General features: G+C 38.8%; 1 long non-coding RNA gene across 1 annotated transcript; it reads left to right on the top strand.

The window, feature by feature from the left end:
• The first annotated feature begins 343 nt into the window (after positions 1–343).
• On the top strand, positions 344–5,445 carry LOC106561466 (uncharacterized). The gene is made up of 3 exons (XR_001318794.2): positions 344–2,004; positions 2,212–2,277; positions 3,471–5,445. It is a non-coding gene; the product is annotated as an uncharacterized lncRNA (long non-coding RNA).
• The last annotated feature ends 555 nt before the right edge of the window (positions 5,446–6,000 follow it).

Below are 6,000 nucleotides of genomic sequence, written 5' to 3'. Positions count from 1 at the left end.
ACATAATTACAAAATGGTTTTCTAATGATCAATTAGCCTTTTAAAATGTTTATTTTATTTATTTTTATTTCACATCTATTTAACCAGGTAGGCCAGTTGAGAACACATTTTCATTTACAACTGCAACCTGGCCAAGATAAAGCAAAGCAGTGCGACAAAAACAACACAGACAATTACTTGACAATTATATCGAGTGGTATCCAATTGGTATCATGGCGCCGGAGAAGATGGCTGACGTTTTACGTGCTCCTAACCAACTGTGTTTCTGTTCGTTTTTTTGCATTGTTTGTAACTTATTTTTTAACTTATTCTAAACATAATGTTGCTGCTACCGTCTCTTATGACTGAAAATATCTTCTGGACATCAGAACAGCGATTACTCACCAAGAACTGGCAGAAGCTTTTTTTTCCTTTAAAGAGTGTGATAGAAAAATTACATATTTACCTGATTTGTTTGATATTAATAGTTAGAAATTGATACTTAACAAATAGGAGGATATTTCTGTCCTGTTAGTGTCTGTGAAATTCGCTCAGGCTATTTCGTTCGGATTTCAGAGCACTGGTTTGAATGTACCAGAGCGCAGAATAGCTGATGAATTCACAAATGTTCAATGCCGGTTGAATATGGCCGGTATAAGTAAACGTTAGGGAAATAACGTAATTTCAATTATTGTCAGCCGCATAGTTAGTCACCAACGTTTTGAATAAACATGAAAAAAGCCTAACCAGCTCTGCTAGGTGAAAAGAATGGAGAGTGAAGATGTATTCTCTTGTGTCTGGAAGTAGCGTTAGCTAGCCAACTTTAGCTAGTTAGCTTGGGTGCTTGACTGCCTTGTGGCAAGTAAAGTATTATGCATTATGAATCAGAGAGCTTGGCTCAACCCTGCTCCTTATTAGATTTTGGGGTTGAATAATCCTTGTGAGAATCAAGGACAGTGGATATTAGGTAACATATTCAAATTGGCAGTATATATGGGCAAGAGCACAAACAATTTTACGAATAGTCAAACTTTGTATCACGCCAGTGAGCGTGTAGATTTGGTGATTCTGTGTTGATACAATATGTAGTGAATTTGTTATGGCGTAAAACCTGTGAACAGACGTTATGTTTGTTTTGACTATCATTTCATACTTTTGGCATGTTTGTTCTTAGATATAGCAGCCAGTGTTTGTTTTAAGATGCAAACTGAACGTTTTAAAAGCTTGCTTGGTTCAAATTGAAAGGCTCAATTATTCAACATAAATAGCAAGGCGATTTCGAGGTTAAAACATTGTGTGGCCTAAATGGTCTTTTGGAATAACCTAGTGCGAATGGAGTCATATTTGAAACATTGAATCATGAACTGAATGTATGCTTGTAAACAATTGCAAGTGTTTGTTTTCTTACCTGTAGCCTACTCAGAAGACAGTTGCCTAAATCTAATGTATTCTAAAATTATAATCTGTTTCCATTACATGGAACAGTGTCCAGTAATTAAAGCAGATTTAAATAAGTATTGACTGTTAAGCTGATAAAACAGTACCAACTTTTTGAAGGTTCTACATTTGTTAAACAACAGTTTTATATTTTTACTAAATTAATGCAACAGGTTAAACTGATAAGATTACTGGAAAGGGGCTCTGGGATTGTTTATTTTAGACGGGGTCGGTTCCACTTAATGGAACACGGTATTATCTGATGTGTCTTGAGTAGGATTCTTGCAACCAGTACTGATGGAAGTCCAATAGAGTATGTATGTTAATTAAGGGTGACGTAGGAGAACACGCTCAAACAACTTTTTAATAGATGCCTGGGATCAAATATCACTGATTCCTTACGCTGAGAAATTCACTACATTTGCGACAGAAAAAAGTATTACATTTAGAGGGGTAACAGGAACAATCTAAGGCGAAACAGCTATTACATATGTTGTTGGACATTGGTCTAATAACGATACCAGGATAATTTTACAAAGAGAGACCAGTCATATAATACGATATGGGAGTGAATTGTTAGACTCGGTGGTGAGATACATGTTGTCGTGTCTAAGGGTAAAGCATGTTAAATTAAGCGCACATAAACGTTGGGGTACATTAAAACAAACGATTAATGATTTGAGGGAGTACAATGTACTTGTTTTTACCATGTTTTGTTTGTTGTTAAAACCTTTGGGTTGCTGATTATGATATTAGTATAGTAAATGCTAAAGAAATGGACACTTTCTCTTCCAGGAGAATGGGGGTGGTCATTTTCTCTCTCTTTGAAACGTTTCCTGAGGCTATGGTCTTGGAAGAGCGGTAAGTGAAATTCGGCAGTTTTATAGCTATAAAGGTATCCGGATTCGGTGGTAAAGAGGAGTTAACAAATTAAATAAGGCCTGGCCATTTGTTTGTTTTTGCCATATGGTTTGCCACACACACCAGCATGCACACACAACTTACTGGTTATGAATATGGGTTAGTGCTGAGGTATCTTAAAGGGGCACACACACATTGAATTTTATATTTTCTAAGTTTTAATTGAACATGTGAATTATTCTTATAAAAACATGTATTGAAGAAACTTACTGTGAACCTGGAAATTGAAATGTATGAAATGTTTTTATATAGAAATTAGTCATAGACTGTTCTCTCTGCTACCGCACGGCAAGCGGTACCGGAGGGCCAAGTCTAGCTCCAAGAGGCTTCTAAACAGCTTCTATCCCGAAGCCATAAGACTCCTGAACACCTAATCAAATGGCTACCCAGACTATTTGCATTCCCTCCCCCCTTCTTTTACACCGCTGCTACTCTCTGTTGTTATCATCTATGCATAGTCACTTTAATAACTCTACCTACATGTACATAATACCTCAACTAACCAGTGCCCCTGCACATTGACTCTGTACCCGTACCCCCTGTATATAGTCTCGCTATTGTTATTTTACTTTTGCTCTTTAATTACTTGTTCCTTTTATTTCTTATTTTTATTTTTTAAAACTGCATTGTTGGTTAAGGGTTGTTAGTAAGCATTTCACTGTAAGGTGTTGGATTTGACGCATGTGACTACTAAAATTTGATTTGATTTGAGTAATATCCCTTGAATTTGGAAAGCGGCCCATGTGCTTCCTGTACACAAAGGTGAGGACCCGAGTGATCTAAATAATGATTGCCCCATTTCCAAACTCTCTTGCCTAGCAAAAATCCTGGAATCTTATTCAGAAACTCTACAATTGGCTGCTCTACAATTGGCTGCTGGTTTCAGAATAATTTAAAAGACAGAACACAGTGTGTACTTACTGACAGCTTTAAATCAGGATTTATAGACGTAACAAAAAGTGTCCCACAGGGTTTGATTCTTGGTCCATCTTTTACAAATATATTTTATTTTATTATTTTCCACTAACCCTACCACCCCTCCCCTAATTGGAGTAAACTAATGAACAACAACACTTAGGCTTCTACCTACTATATAATTGTATGTATTTATTTCCCCTTTTTCTCCCCAATAGTTACTGTCTTGTCTCATCACTGCAACTCCCATACGGACTCGGGAAAGGCAAAGGTCGAGAGCCATGCGTCCTCCAAAACACAACCCAACCAAGCCGCACTGCTTCTTGACACAGCGCACATCCAACCCAGAAGCCAGCTGCACCAGAGGAAACACATACACCTAGCAACCTGGTCAGCATGCACTGCACCCAGCCCACCACGGGAGTCACTAGTGCACGATGAGACAAGGATATCCCTGCCAGCCAAACCCTCCCTAACAACGCTGGGCCAATGGCGCGTCGCCCCATGAGCCTCCCGGTCACGGCCGGCTGCGGCAGAGCCTGCGCTTGAACCCAGAGTCTCTGGTGGCACAGCTAACACCGGGAGGCCTGTACTATATACATTTTACAGAGACAATCTATTTTACAATAGTTATCTTTTGTTTGTTTTTACTCCTATCCTTCCTCTACCCTCAACCCCTCTCATCTATTTTTGAAGACCATCAGATTTGATTTATTTTTGCCCTATATTTTTAACTGTGCTGTTTCACAAAAGTTCTGACCCTATATACATTTTACAGACTTTCAATTAGTTATCTTGTTGTTATTAGTCCCACCCTTCAGCTCCATTCAACCCTTCCCATCTATCACTTAACACCATCCATATTGGATTTCTACTTGCCATATATTTTTCAACTGTCCTGTGATATTTTACAAATGTTCTGAACCTTTCTATTCTCATAGTTTCTACAGATTGTAAATTAAAGATAAACATTTTTGGTAAAAGTATTATTATAATATTTATCGATTGACTATGACTTTTCCAATCAGCCAGTAGTGCTATCTGCAGAGTTAGCGCCAGGTAAAAACTGCATAGTTAGTTAAGGGCTTGTAAACATTTCACAGTAAGGTCTGTTGTATCGGCAAATGTGACAAATAACATTTGATTTGTTTCCCCTGGAAGGAAGCCAATGAATTGATGTCACAGATAGTTCTGCTTATTGTTGTTTCTGGCACTCATATCACCTTAGGGCCCTTTAACCCATGTCTTTCTGGCATGCTTATTATTCCCCCAATTAAGGTGGCAGTCCACGGATCCCTGTCCACCCACAAACACTGGACTAGCAGGGGAACTAGTGTTTTCATCCATACCTGGCAAATAGATTGTGTTATATTGAGTGTGCCCAGTGCCCTTTCAATCATACCATGAGACTATCTGCCTTGACAGAATCTCCAGCCTACCGAAAGTGCAGTCTGGTTGAGGGAAGCTGCAAACTCCTGTCGTGGAGTGTAGAACTGAGGGTGAAATGTAAAAAAGGTGAATTATTTATGAAGGTAAAATATGTTTGTAGTGACACTGGTTGACTTGCAACAGTTAATCTATGTTTACAAAGGCAGCCCAATTCTGATATTTTTTACACCAAACTAGTCTTTTGACTAATCACTTCAGATCTTTTCACATCAGATATTTTTCACAGCTGATCTGATTAGTGAAAAAAGATCAGAATTGTGCTGACTGTGTAAACACCGCCATAGAGGCAGATATAGCATGAGAGAGAGATGAAACCCAGGCTTTGAAGCAACCTCCTTTTGTTTGCAAATGGAGCACAATTATTGCCAAGTGTTGTGAATGAAAAGGCTGCACTTCTAAAATTTGTTATCTAAGCCATGTATGTTTTCAGTGTTTCATCTTCATAGGAGAATCAGACATAAGATACCAAAATAATTCCTCAGTAAGCCTACAATGGCATAGGCAATGGCCCTGACAAAACTGCCCTGGCAATACACAACACATTTGAAGGCCAAAACCCACACATTTCCAGTCTGATTATTAAATCTGCTACATGTTATTCCTAATCATAACATATATGGCAACCAATAATTTGTGTGTGTGGTGTGGGTGTGTGTGCATGTGCGAGAACCTCCTGACAGGCCTTGTGGGTAATCCTCAGACATGATGGATAATGATGGTGCTCTGAGTGCAGAGAGAGGTGATCCATAGCCGACAGAGAGGGCTTTAGGACAGATGAACAGAGTGAAAAACAATGCCCATTTGGACAGATAAATAAAGCCCTTGATGCTTTCTGATCTCAACAAGATAAGTAATACATTCTACGTAATGATGCCACATCAAAACTTGAGCCATAAGTTTAAAGTCACCTTGGTATTGGCAGGTAGTCTACCGGTTAGAGCATTGGGCCAGTGAACATAAGGTCACTAGTTTGAATCCCTGAGCCAACAAGGTGAAAAATATGTCGATGTGCCCTTGAGCAAGGCACTTAACTTAATTGCTCCAGGGTTGCTATTGATAATGGCTGGCCGTGACCCCACTCTCCGAGGGTGTATCAGGGGCAGTTGGGATATGCCAAAAAACACATTTCCAATTCACACGTGTATAATGCTGACTTGTACATGTGTAATATAGGACAAATATTATTATTTTTTAATTTGTTACCCCTTTTTCTCCCTAATTTTGTGGTATCCAATTGGTAGTTATAATCTTGTCCCATCGCTGCAACTCTCATACGGAATCAGGAGAGGCAAAGGTCAA

This window comes from Salmo salar, chromosome ssa10, assembly GCF_905237065.1.
Source record: "Salmo salar chromosome ssa10, Ssal_v3.1, whole genome shotgun sequence".
NCBI lineage: Eukaryota > Metazoa > Chordata > Actinopteri > Salmoniformes > Salmonidae > Salmo > Salmo salar.
Note: the sequence above shows the minus strand (reverse complement) of the source record. Positions and strands in the feature narration are given on the sequence as shown.